Here is a 13,024-nt window from a genome sequence, read left to right on the forward strand (position 1 = left end):
GGGGAGCGATCAGCAAGGGGAGAAGAGAGAAGGGAAATAAATACAGGAAGCCTGAGTGGGGACTGAAGACATAACAATGAAAATGTGCCATTAGCTGAAGAGTGTAATTTACTCAACTCCCTGCATCTGAGGTTAAAAATAAAAAGGTAATAATGGTTATTATTAATACTCCCAGACCTTCGACAGCCTTTCAACTGTGAAGTGCTGGAATATTCCTCGGAGGGCACCCTCGTGCCCTTGCTCAGGCAGGGGCGCGTTTCCCCAGCTTGCTGGGTGATTTAACACATCAGGGAACAAGTCTATAAAAAGGCACGGTGCTTGCCTGCTGCCATTCTGGACTTCAGAGCTGAACTGCCTCCGGTCCTCCACATGTGATTTCATCTATGAAATTAAGGCAGGGCTGGAAACTGACAGAGGAAAAAAGTGATTTATTATATTGTTACTATCCCTTACAAGCGGAGGGTCGGCTGCCTCTTTCTGTCCATTAGTTGAAGGCGAGATCAACTCGAATGTGGCCATTACCGCATCCCTTCAAAGGCACACGCTGGCTCAAGGCTGCAGGAGCTCAGCACGTTCCTGAGCGATCTTGGCGTCTCGATGGCGCAAACTCTCACCCTGAGCTTGATCAGTGCTGGTCCCGCAGAAGAGAATGGGTCGGAAAACGTGCAGATCTCAAAGGCAACAGAAGGAAGTTGGAAAACAACTCCCAGCTAAGCCTGCGAGGTGCGGTGGAGACGTACTGACTGTGTTTTTCCGCTGACAGCTGAAAATGAGCCTGTGGGGCTTTTCCCTTCCTTCTGCAAGGTTACCACTGTGTTAATGATCAGGTCTCTGGGCGAAGCAAGAAAAATGGATCTTGGGGCTTAGGTAGGTTTGTTGTTCTACTATCCATTAAAGGACTGAAAATATGTTCCCCCATCAAGTTTTCTGCTTGTAACGACAATACTCACTTTCAGAAACTGCTGAACATGCACTCGTTTTATTACTGAGGCAAACATGGTCTTAGCAGCCCCTGAAGGGACCGTGTCCTGCCATGTCCAACAGTGCTGGCCCCTGTCTTCTTGGAGGAGACATCTCACCTCCTGGGCTGCATTAGAAAGTCCTGTCCCTGTTCCTCTCGTTCTGTCTCCGGCTGACCCTCTCTTTAATGGGTCATTCTGTTCAACTTTCTCCTCCCACCTGGCAAATCAGAGATGTTCGTGTGTGTGTGTGTGTGTGTGTGTTGTCAGTCTGTGTGTACACACAGATCAGTCTGGGAGTGAGCACAGGGTTTGAAAACAAAGCGGTACCTTGTCCTGTCACTTTGGAAAATGTAGATATTTTTAAGGATTTACTGTAATTCCCAGCCAGTGATCAGCTCATCATCTCTGCTATTGGTAAGTCTTCTTCCCTTCCTCTCTCCTCTCTGACCTCACCCACTCTCACAGCTTTCACTCTTTCTTCTGTGTGAACACTCCTTATTCTCTAGTCCAGGACTGGTGGTTGTTGTTGTTGTTGTTTGTTTTTGTCACAGTCTTATATGAGCATCAGTCTAGAAATTAAAAGCATGGGCTCTAGGGTCAGACTGCCAGGGTTAAAATCCTGGCTCTGCACCAATCTGCTGAGTAGCCTTAGGCAAACTACTCAATTTACCTGTGCTTCGATGTCATCATCTGTGAAACAGGGATATGGTCCTGTCCTTAGAGGGTTGCTGTGAGGTTAAATGGGGTAACACAGTGCTGGGCATGCAGTAACTGCCTGATAAGTATTTATTGCTTTTCTGGTCTTTAGCCTGGAATAATGCACATACCCAACAAATCTTGCAAATAATTCCAGGTGGTTTCTGAACTCTTTTCAAGTTCTCCAGGTCCAAGGATCACCTCTGTTTCTATATGACTAATTCCCAAGGCAGTACTGACCCATCGCTCCTTCTGGAAATACGTCATCCTTGGATTCCCAGGATCCCACTCTCCAGGGCTCTACTTCTGCCACGTCGGTCTGATTTAGAATGACTGCGGACTAGGAAGCCACACGGCTGCTCCATCTATACTTTCCCCAGAACGATGACCTGATCCCAAGTGTTTAACACCAGTCATTCACTGGATAATCTCAGCGCATCAGCCCCCTTCTCTCCGTGAGACTCACCAAATTGCCAACTCTCGGGTGGCGAACACTTCTCAAACCAGCACATGCACAGAGAGTCCTACTCTCCTCTGGAGTCCCAGACCTGCTTGTCGCCCAGCTTCACCCCTGCCAGTTGTGCAGAGGAGAAAGAGGAACCCACTCTGCAGGGAGAGAAAGGAACCCACTGCGAGGGTCCAGTCAATAGGTGTGTGTGGCTTGGACTGGAGTTGTGCCATGGGAAAGACAAGCAGTGGGCACATACTAATCGGCAAGGAATTGGGTGAGGAGGAAGGGAGCCTTGGAGACAGGCAAGTTTAGAAGACAGCGACTGAATAAACCTCACATCAAAGACTGTTAAGGGCAAAGACTAGGAAAAGGTTCTGAGGACCCAAAAGGATGTGTGTTTTGCTGCCTACGATTGAATAGGTGTGGGAGAAATATAAGACTCTTCATGAGTTTTTGGGGAAGCCAAGTTACACTTCAAGTGAATGGAATGTTGCAGAGAAGAGTCGAGTCATCACAAATCCTTAGAGGTTCTCATCGTAATTAGCTAATTATTAATAATAAGAAGCAAAGGGGAAGCCAGACACTATAAGCATGGTCATCTGGGCAGCTTCACCAGGAACTTACATCTTCACACTCCCCAGGGAACCACTGGTCCATTCCCTGCTGATCACTGGGGGAAGAGGTCCAACAAAGGGGAAGACGGGTGCATACACAGTGAGGTCATGTGACATACAGGAGCTGTCAGTCTAACCTGGAAAAAAATAATTGGTTAGCACGGTGAAGCCACTGCAAGCGGGTGAAATCTTAGAAGGGTAAAATCCCCCAAAGAGAAGGATAAAAACAACCAAAGAGAAGGGTGAAATCCTCCAAAGAGAAGGGTGAAGTCCCCCAATGAGAAGGGTGAAATCCCCCAGACAAAGAGAAGGGTGAAATCCCCCAAAGAGAAGGGTGAAATCCCCCAGACAAAGAGAAGGGTGAAATCCCCCAAAAAGAAGGGTGAAATCCCCCAAAGAAAAGGGTGAAATCACCCAGACAAAGAGAAGGGTGAAATCCCCCAAAGAGAAGGGTGAAATCCCCCAGACAAAGAGAAGGGTGAAATCCCCCAGACAAAGAGAAGGGTGAAATCCCCCAGACAAAGAGAAGGGTGAAATCCCCCAGACAAAGAGAAGGGTGAAATCCCCCAGACAAAGAGAAGGGTGAAATCCCCCAGACAAAGAGAAGGGTGAAATCCCCCAGACAAAGAGAAGGGTGAAATCCCCCAGACAAAGAGAAGGGTGAAATCCCCCAAAGAGAAGGGCGAAATCCCCCAGACAAAGAGAAGGGCGAAATCCCTCAAAGAGAAGGGTGAAATCCCCCAAGGAGAAGGGTGAAATCCCCCAGACAAAGAGAAGGGTGAAATCCCCCAGACAAAGAGAAGGGTGAAATCCCCCAAAGAGAAGGGCGAAATCCCCCAGACAAAGAGAAGGGCGAAATCCCTCAAAGAGAAGGGTGAAATCCCCCAAGGAGAAGGGTGAAATCCCCCAGACAAAGAGAAGGGTGAAATCTCCCAAAGAGAAGGGTGAAATCCCCCAAAGAGAAGGGCGAAATCCCTCAAAGAGAAGGGCGAAATCCCCCAAAGAGAAGGGCGAAATCCCCCAAAGAGAAGGGCGAAATCCCCCAAACAAAGAGAACGGCGAAATCCCCCAAAGAGAAGGGTGAAATCCCCCAGACAAAGAGAAGGGTGAAATCCCCCAAAGGAAGGGTGAAATCCCCCAAAGAGAATGGTGAAATCCCCCAAGGAGAAGGGTGAAATCCCCCAAAGAGAAGGGCGAAATCCCCCAAAGAGAAGGGTGAAATCCCCCAGACAAAGAGAAGGGTGATATCCCCCAAAGGAAGGGAGAAATCCCCCAAAGAGAATGGTGAAATCCCCCAAAGAGAAGGGTGAAATCCCCCAAAGAGAAGGGCGAAATCCCCCAAAGAGAAGGGTGAAATCCCCCAGACAAAGAGAAGGGTGAAATCCCCCAAAGGAAGGGCGAAATCCCCCAAAGAGAAGGGTGAAATCCCCCAAAGAGAAGGGCGAAATCCCCCAAAGAGAAGGGTGAAATCCCCCAGACAAAGAGAAGGGTGAAATCCCCCAAAGAGAAGGGTGAAATCCCCCAGACAAAGAGAAGGGCGAAATCCCCCAAAGAGAAGGGTGAAATCCCCCAGACAAAGAGAAGGGTGAAATCCCCCAAAGAGAAGGGTGAAATCCCCCAGACAAAGAGAAGGGCGAAATCCCCCAAAGAGAAGGGTGAAATCCCCCAGACAAAGAGAAGGGTGAAATCCCCCAAAGAGAAGGGTGAAATCCCCCAGACAAAGAGAAGGGTGAAATCCCCCAAAGAGAAGGGTGAAATCCCCCAGACAAAGAGAAGGGTGAAATCCCCCAGACAAAGAGAAGGGCGAAATCCCCCAAAGAGAAGGGTGAAATCCCCCAGACAAAGAGAAGGGCGAAATCCCCCAAAGAGAAGGGTGAAATCCCCCAAAGGAAGGGCAAAATCCCCCAAAGAGAAGGGCGAAATCCCCCAAAGAGAAGGGTGAAATCCCCCAGACAAAGAGAAGGGTGAAATCCCCCAAAGAGAAGGGTGAAATCCCCCAGACAAAGAGAAGGGTGAAATCCCCCAAAGGAAGGGCAAAATCCCCCAAAGAGAAGGGCGAAATCCCCCAAAGAGAAGGGTGAAATCCCCCAGACAAAGAGAAGGGTGAAATCCCCCAAAGAGAAGGGTGAAATCCCCCAGACAAAGAGAAGGGTGAAATCCCCCAAAAAGAAGGGTGAAATCCCCCAAAGAGAAGGGTGAAATCTCCCAGACAAAGAGAAGGGCGAAATCCCCCAAAGAGAAGGGTGAAATCCCCCAAAGGAAGGGCAAAATCCCCCAAAGAGAAGGGCGAAATCCCCCAAAGAGAAGGGTGAAATCCCCCAGACAAAGAGAAGGGTGAAATCCCCCAGACAAAGAGAAGGGTGAAATCCCCCAGACAAAGAGAAGGGTGAAATCCCCCAAAGGAAGGGCAAAATCCCCCAAAGAGAAGGGCAAAATCCCCCAAAGAGAAGGGTGAAATCCCCCAGACAAAGAGAAGGGTGAAATCCCCCAAAGAGAAGGGTGAAATCCCCCAGACAAAGAGAAGGGTGAAATCCCCCAAAAAGAAGGGTGAAATCCCCCAAAGAGAAGGGTGAAATCCCCCAGACAAAGAGAAGGGTGAAATCCCCCAAAGAGAAGGGTGAAATCCCCCAGACAAAGAGAAGGGTGATATCCCCCAAAGGAAGGGTGAAATCCCCCAAAGAGAATGGTGAAATCCCCCAAGGAGAAGGGTGAAATCCCCCAAAGAGAAGGGTGAAATCCCCCAGACAAAGAGAAGGGCAAAATCCCCCAAAGAGAAGGGTGAAATCCCCCAGACAAAGAGAAGGGTGAAATCCCCCAAAGAGAAGGGTGAAATCCCCCAGACAAAGAGAAGGGTGAAATCCCCCAAAGAGAAGGGTGAAATCCCCCAAAGAGAAGGGTGAAATCCCCCAGACAAAGAGAAGGGTGAAATCCCCCAAAGAGAAGGGTGAAATCCCCCAAAGAGAAGGGTGAAATCCCCCAGACAAAGAGAAGGGTGAAATCCCCCAAAGAAGGGTGAAATCCCCCAGACAAAGAGAAGGGTGAAATCCCCCAAAGAGAAGAGTGAAATCCCCCAGACAAAGAGAAGGGCGAAATCCCCCAGACAAAGAGAAGGGTGAAATCCCCCAAAGAGAAGGGTGAAATCCCCCAAAGAGAAGGGTGAAATCCCCAGACAAGGAGAAGGATAAAATTTCCAAAGAGCTTTTTCTCTCTTGTTCTGCTCTGTGATCTGCACCTGCCCACCATGTGGCCCTAAGCAACCAAGTTGCCCAGGGCCATGTGGACTCCACACACAGGATGTTGGACCGGACTGTGCTTTATTTTCTTTCTTTTTTTTTTTTTTTTTTGTTATCCTCACCTGAGAATATTTTCCCATTGATTTTTAGATTGGAAGTGGGGGAGGGAGAGAAAGAGAGAAAGAAACATTGATGTGAGAGAGACACATCGACTGGTTGCTTGTTGCACGACCCCAACCAGGGCCAGGGATCAAACCTGCAACCCAGGTTTGAACCCTTGACTGGAAATTGAACCCAAGACCCTTCGGTCCACAGGCCAATGCTCTAACTGCTGATCCAAACAGGCCAGGGCTGGACTGTGCTTTAATATGGAGCAGAGACTCTGAGCAATGGCCTTAACCCTAGCCCTGCTAAAGACACAGCTGGACTTTATCCATAGCAGGACGGAGGGAAATTCGACATTGGGAACCCAGGGGTTTAATTCCACAGAAATGAAGATCACTCATACACCCATTCCAGTCTCAGAAACTTCATTTCCTTGTAATGTCAGAAGAACTCCACTCCCACAGTAACAGGTGGGGGTGCAGAGAGCACCCTGCCAATAACATAACCAGGTGTAATTTTCCAGTTCTCTAAATTTTCATTGTATTACATATAGATTCCTTTTGTTTTTAAAAAAATTATAAGGTATTTTCAACATGCAGAAAATTATAGACTAATGTTATAGATATCCTTATACCTACCACCCAGCTTTAATGTATGGACCTTTGTAATGGCACCTACCTATGTTGTGTTTTTATAAACTTCATTTTCTTGTGTTATAGAAAAGCGCCTCTTTTTGCATCGTCGAGGCCTTACACATTGGTTCTCCTGACATTTGCGGAATTGAACTGTGTTCCTGAAGGACCCCAGAGACCCTCAGGAGAAAGGGGTGTGGCAAGTAGCACATCCTGTTCTTGCAGACTTGAGAAGCGGCGGCTATTTTTAAGGTATATTAATTCAGAAGGCATTCCTGTAAGGAAAACAGGACAGTGGGTGCACCTGAAGCATATGACAATGAAAACTTGTTTTACTTGCTCACATTCTTGGCTCATTCTGGAATCAAAGTCACCGGCAACCAACCCAAATCCAAGCTTTCCCTGGAGGCTGTCAACGTCTGTGCCCTCCTGCATGCTCAATTCACTCGATTGTTTACCCAGCAACAAAATGCACCATCAGCTACTGCAGGTTGATGGTTGACAACATGTATGCCCTTTGTCAAGACCCAGTTGCTTGGTCTTTTGCCCTAACATGCTACAAACCCAGGGACGTGTTTGCTGCCTGGTGTACTAGATCCCCGCCCTGCCGCTCCTTGGCACAGAGCTACGTCATTGGCTAACCAGAATTCCCAGCTCTAATTTTAAGTTTTTATTTGGAAATGATTATAAGCTCAGAGGAAACTGGAAAAACAATGCAGAGACATCCTGTGTGCCCTTCCCCCAGCTTCCCCGAAGTGGCCACATTTTACATAAGCAAAACCAAACTAGGAGACAGACATTGGTATGACCACATGTATGGACAGCGATGTGGAAGTGATGTGGGAGGGTAAAGCATTTCCCTTTTTTTTAAAATTTGTTTTTTCTTTGTTGATTTTAGAGAGAGAGGAAGGGAGAGGGAGAGAGAGAGAAACATAGATGAGAGAGAACATCGATTGGCCGCCTCCTGCATGCCCCCCACTGGGGATTTGGCCCACAATCTGGGCATGTGCCCTGACCGAGAATCGAACCAGCAACCTCTTGGTGCGTGGGTCAGTGCTCAGCCACTGAGCCACACCGGCTGGGCTAAAGCATTTCTAATCTAGAAACCTCTATGAATCACAGATTCTGGTTGTGCTCTATCTCGGTAACCCTGAAAACCTGGAATACAATGGAAAGGAATGTTTGCATACACAGCTGGTACTCAGCTAGGTGACAGTCATCATACCTGAACACTAAAATGTTAGAGGAGTGAGACCTCTCTGTCATCTCACCAAGGTGGCCTGTGGCTGGTTAATAAAGTAAGAAGAGAAGTGACTGCCACCACCCACAGTCAAGAAAATGGTAGTGGCAGACTTCCTGTCAGCGTGACAATGGCAGTCTGGTTTGTCCTGGGTGGTCCTCGTTTCTACCTGTTGTAGATCAATTGATGTTTCTTAATTATTTTAGCATTCCCCTTGCACTCTCCAAAGGATCTGGGTCAGGTGATACAGAGACACCCTGTTAATCCCCCCTCCTAACCTTTTTTTTACATCACATGACTGCCTTGTGTGGATGGGACTTCCAATCTTTTACTTCTGCAGTATACTGACAAATTAATTCCATTAGACTCTGCTTTGCTATAGGCAGCTGCACTAGATGTCACAAACAAGTTCCCACTGTTGGCAAGATTTCTGAACACAACACACATGAAAATAAATCCACTCACCCAGATGTTACCATCACAAATTGTGGCGATAGGACCAGCCTGCCTTTCCATGGGGAAACAGTAAGCTGTCAAAAAACAATAGGAACTAAAATTTAAACTACACAGTAAAAATGTTCAACATTTAAAGTTCAGGACTGCGCTTACTGAATGTTAGTCAAAACCAGCTTAAATTTCAAAATCGACAACAGAAACCAAGGATGGCTTTTTATTATAGATGTGACCTCTCCCTCCCCCCCAAATACAACATCAGAATAATAATAAGCAGTTATTACTATATTTTCAGCCCAGCAATGTCAGCAGTAATGTTTCATTAGAATCAAACATTTCCTAGATGGTTGAAAAACAAAGAAAGTCTGGCACTTTGGGATCTTAAGTAAATACAATTTTAACTTCTTATTTTCAAAGAAAAATGTGATTTAACATAAAAAAAAAAAACAAACTAAAGCAATGTCCCTAAAGATGCTTAAAAAAAAAAAAAAAAAAGAAAGAAAACTCAACCTGCTGTACACATTAAATAATTCAAATCAATGATCCTTTTAAGCCCTTAGCAATGCACGAACCAATGGGGAAAAGCAATCTAACACATCATGCATTTAGGGGATTGCATTAGAAAGACATTTAGTCTGCTTCTGCTTTTATAAATGCAAATGTATGCAGAGCAGACAGGCTGGGATCTGTACAATTTAGCAGTGATCAAAACTTGTAATTTTTGAAAATGGGACAGATGTCCAGACTAGTTATATTGAGATGCTTCTTATTGAAAAAGAAACCAAACAAATAATCCAATTTCACCTCCTCCTTAAAGAGGAAACAAATAAACAATGTTACCACAAATTGGAATGAGTTGTATATCATCCTGTTTCTTTCATAGATTCTTAAAGTTGAAAGGCAGCTTAGGATAGTGGAATAAATATTTCTACCATGTATCACTGCATCATTCTGTCTCCCAACCACAGAAAAGAGGGGAAATGTTTTCCCATCAAGCACCAGCTGTAGGTTAAAGGTTAACGTGGAGATCGGCTACATCTCTGGTTCTGTGTACTGTGTTCTCCTTGAACTCCAGACAGGAAAACAGCCAGACATCTGCTTTAAACAGTCAATAAGTACGTGCTGAATGAATGCCACCTTTATTCACTCACACTTGTTGGGTGCCCACTATCTACCCATACTTGGAGCATCGTGACTCCCAAGGTGTGTCTGATGACATCAAATGCTTAGAATGTGCCAGGCACTGGGGAAATTAAAGATGAAAATGTAGTATTTGCTCTCAAAGAGCCCACAGTCTGGTGGAGAAGAGAAGTACATGCATGATTAAGATTGGGGTGCTAAGTATGGCCATGGATGTATGGGGGGGCGTGGCAGCTGAGAGGAGGGTGGATTAATTCTGGGGCCCACAAAAAAAGACTGCATTCCTATTAATGTTAAGTCTTGAAAAACTGCTGGGTGGACAAGAGAGAACAGGCACCTTCTGAGCAAAGGCTAAGTAAGTGCAAAGGCACAGACAGGCAACTGGGAGAGTGGGTAGCACCGAGATCACACGCATCGGATCGAATCTTCATTGAAGAATGTCTCTGCGTGGTCCCCGTCACACTTCATTATGTAGATGCTAAGAATTTCAACAGAGGAGTGTCATGATCAGCTGTGTCTAGAATAGCCACTCTGGGGTCAAGGTGGAGCATGAAGACAGTGGGCAGAGTCTGGAAGCTCAGTTATGGCTACTGCTAACCCAGGTGAGAGAGGATAAGGGCCTGAGCTAGACAGAGACCTGGGCTGGAGAAAGGACGTCCGGTCATGAAACAGACTCAGCCAAGCTCGCCCACCACTCAGCCCTGGCTTCGCCCGAAGCAGCCTCCCTGTGACTTGCCATTTTTTCGCCTAGTTGTACACTCTGGGGAAATTCAGACGTGACAGATCTGAAATGCTGGGTCTGTGTTCATGCTTGATTGCCGTCAGTGAAATTCAGATAACATATTATATTCCACAAACAAACAAACAAACAAAGCAGTTAGGGCAGACATCCCAAATGCTCCCTAAATCTCCTTCCCTGAACATGCACCTGCAAGAAGAGCTTTATAGATGTTTGCTAGGTTTTGCAACCTTTCACTTTCCTTTATCAATGAATCCCTCTTCTGGCGTTTTATTTATTTTTTCCCCCTTTTACTGATTTCAGAGATAGAGGAAGGGAGAGGGAGAGGGAGAGAGAGATAGAAACATTGATGAGAGAGAACATCGATTGGCCACCTCCTGCATGCCTGCCCCCAGGGATCGGGCCCACAACCTGGACATGTGTCCTGGCTGAGAATCGAACTGGCAACCTCTGGATGCATGGGTCAATGCTCAACCACTGACCCACATCAGCCAGACCTCTTCTGGCTTTTTTTTTTTTAATCCTCATCAGTGGACATTTTTGTATTTATCTTCAGATAGAGGGGGGGGGGGAGAGAGAGAGAGAGAAACATCGATGTGAGAGAGACACATTGACTGGTTGCCACCCACACAACCCCAACCGGGGCTGGGGACAAACTGCAACCAAGGTACGTGCCCTTAGCAGGAACCGAACTCGGGACTCTCTGGTCCATAGGCCAATGCTCTAGCCACTGAGCCAAACTGGCCATGGCCCTTTTCTGGCTTTTTAAACTTGACAAGGGGAAAATGTGTCTTCACTCAAGAGAAGAGGATTTGGCTGCTCTCATGGCACCTAGACCTCTGATCAGTGGCCAGCTTTTCCATGACCAAGGGGCAGGAGAGCGGGAGAGGTCAGTTGTTAATGGTTCAACCATCCTGCTCTCTGCTTTCACCTTAGAAATTCTACCTCCTGAAGCTACCACTGGAGGCCTAAGAGTCTAAGAACTGCTTTTTGGATTTCTACCTACAGTTTTAGAGCCCCCCCCCCCCAGCCAGCAAGATGGTGAACACAGGCATGCATCCCTACCATCATGGGCCCTGGTCAACCAGAAGTCTGGTGTGTGGCGGTAATGCTTTTCTCTCCAGGGAGGCCAGGAATTAATCCACTACTGAGCTTTGTCCGGGAAAATATCATTCAAGTTGTTTGTGATAAAAGTTTTCAAATGTACATATAAGTAAAAAGTAAGATGAACTCACATATTATCTTTTTTCCGATTCAACATTGTCAACATTTTGCCACACTTGCTTCATGTCCTATTTTTTCATTTTTTCTTTCTCCCTCCCTCCATTTTTTCCCCACTTTCCCTCCCTCCCTTTTCTTCTTTCCTTGCTGTAGTATTTTTAAACAAATCTCTTACACCATGTTCTTCTACCCCTCCATTTCATAGCAACTCTAAAAAGAGATATTTGATTGTATAACCACAAGACCATTATCACACCTGACCAAATCGATAATTCTTCTCCAACATCATCTAAGACCTAGTTCCCAGGGAAGTCTGAGAAGTCCCAAGGCCTGAGACGTCTACGGCTTCTCCAGGGAAGGGCCAGACCACAGAGAGCTTTGATAGATGATCAGGGAAGTTTTCCTTATGCTCAGCTTAAATTTTCATCCTGCTACCATACATTATTCCCCCACGTATCATGCTAAATAATTAATCTCCCTATTTAATATTTACACATTTTAGATATTTGTATACATTGACCTTGTTTTTCCTCTGTCTTTGCTGGGCTGAGCTATGCATATTTAATTCTTTCAAGCTTTCCTTATTAATCAATGCCATCAGCCCCTTCATCATTTCGGAGCTTGTCTTTGAACATGGCTCAGCTGGTTTCCATCAGCTCGGTCATGACTAGCCAGAAGCAGATGCAGTATTCCAAAAGTGGTCCCCCCACCCCCTTCTCGGAACGCTCCAGCCCAAACCACAAGAGCCTGATTTTCTTTCCTATTAGAACAGAAACAAATGTCTTGTTTTCTGCTTTTATTTCCAGCAATTTTTTTTTGGCATCACAGCACGTGTTTCAGCCCTCCCACTAAACATCTGTGCTCCAGACCCCTTTTCTCCAGATGTCATAGGAACAGCCTTTTGGGATCAGAGGCCCAGCTCCGCCGCTCTGGCTATGCGACTCCTGGCAAGTTCCTCACGCTCGAGGCTCCTTCAAGTTCTTCACCAAAACCAGACGCTGACGGACCCTTCCTACTCCCCAGGTCTGCTGCCTGGTCGAGTGAGATGATGGAAATAAAAGGGGTTTGCTAATTTTAGTGGTGTGTATGTCTACTAAGTATACTTTAGTACAGTTAATATACAAAAGGTGGACATCTACATGCCATAAGGATTTTTTCTATTGGCAGCAATAGCCTGTTGTGCCATTGAATGATCTTGGTTGTTAGGAAAATCTTCGTTTCAGCTCCATTCTTCCTACCAAAACAATTTCTTATAAAGCATTTTTAAAACATGTACTTTGAATCCATAAACCAGAAGTTCAGATTCATTCTTCTCTTACACGTGAATCAGGTGTGTGGCATTGGCTTCTGTTTACTACCTGTTACGGTCTAAGACTCATGCCAAACACTTTACCTGAATGACCTAATTTGGACTTTATAATTTGACAAAGGAGGACTATTAATACACCCACTTTACAAAGGAGGAAACTGGGTTAATAGCTGATGACAAGCAGAACTTGGAAATCTACAGCTCCGGAGCCCATGTTCTCAACCACGAG

The sequence above is a fragment of the Molossus molossus genome, unplaced genomic scaffold (genome assembly GCF_014108415.1).
Source record: "Molossus molossus isolate mMolMol1 unplaced genomic scaffold, mMolMol1.p scaffold_m16_p_17, whole genome shotgun sequence".
Taxonomy (NCBI): domain Eukaryota; kingdom Metazoa; phylum Chordata; class Mammalia; order Chiroptera; family Molossidae; genus Molossus; species Molossus molossus.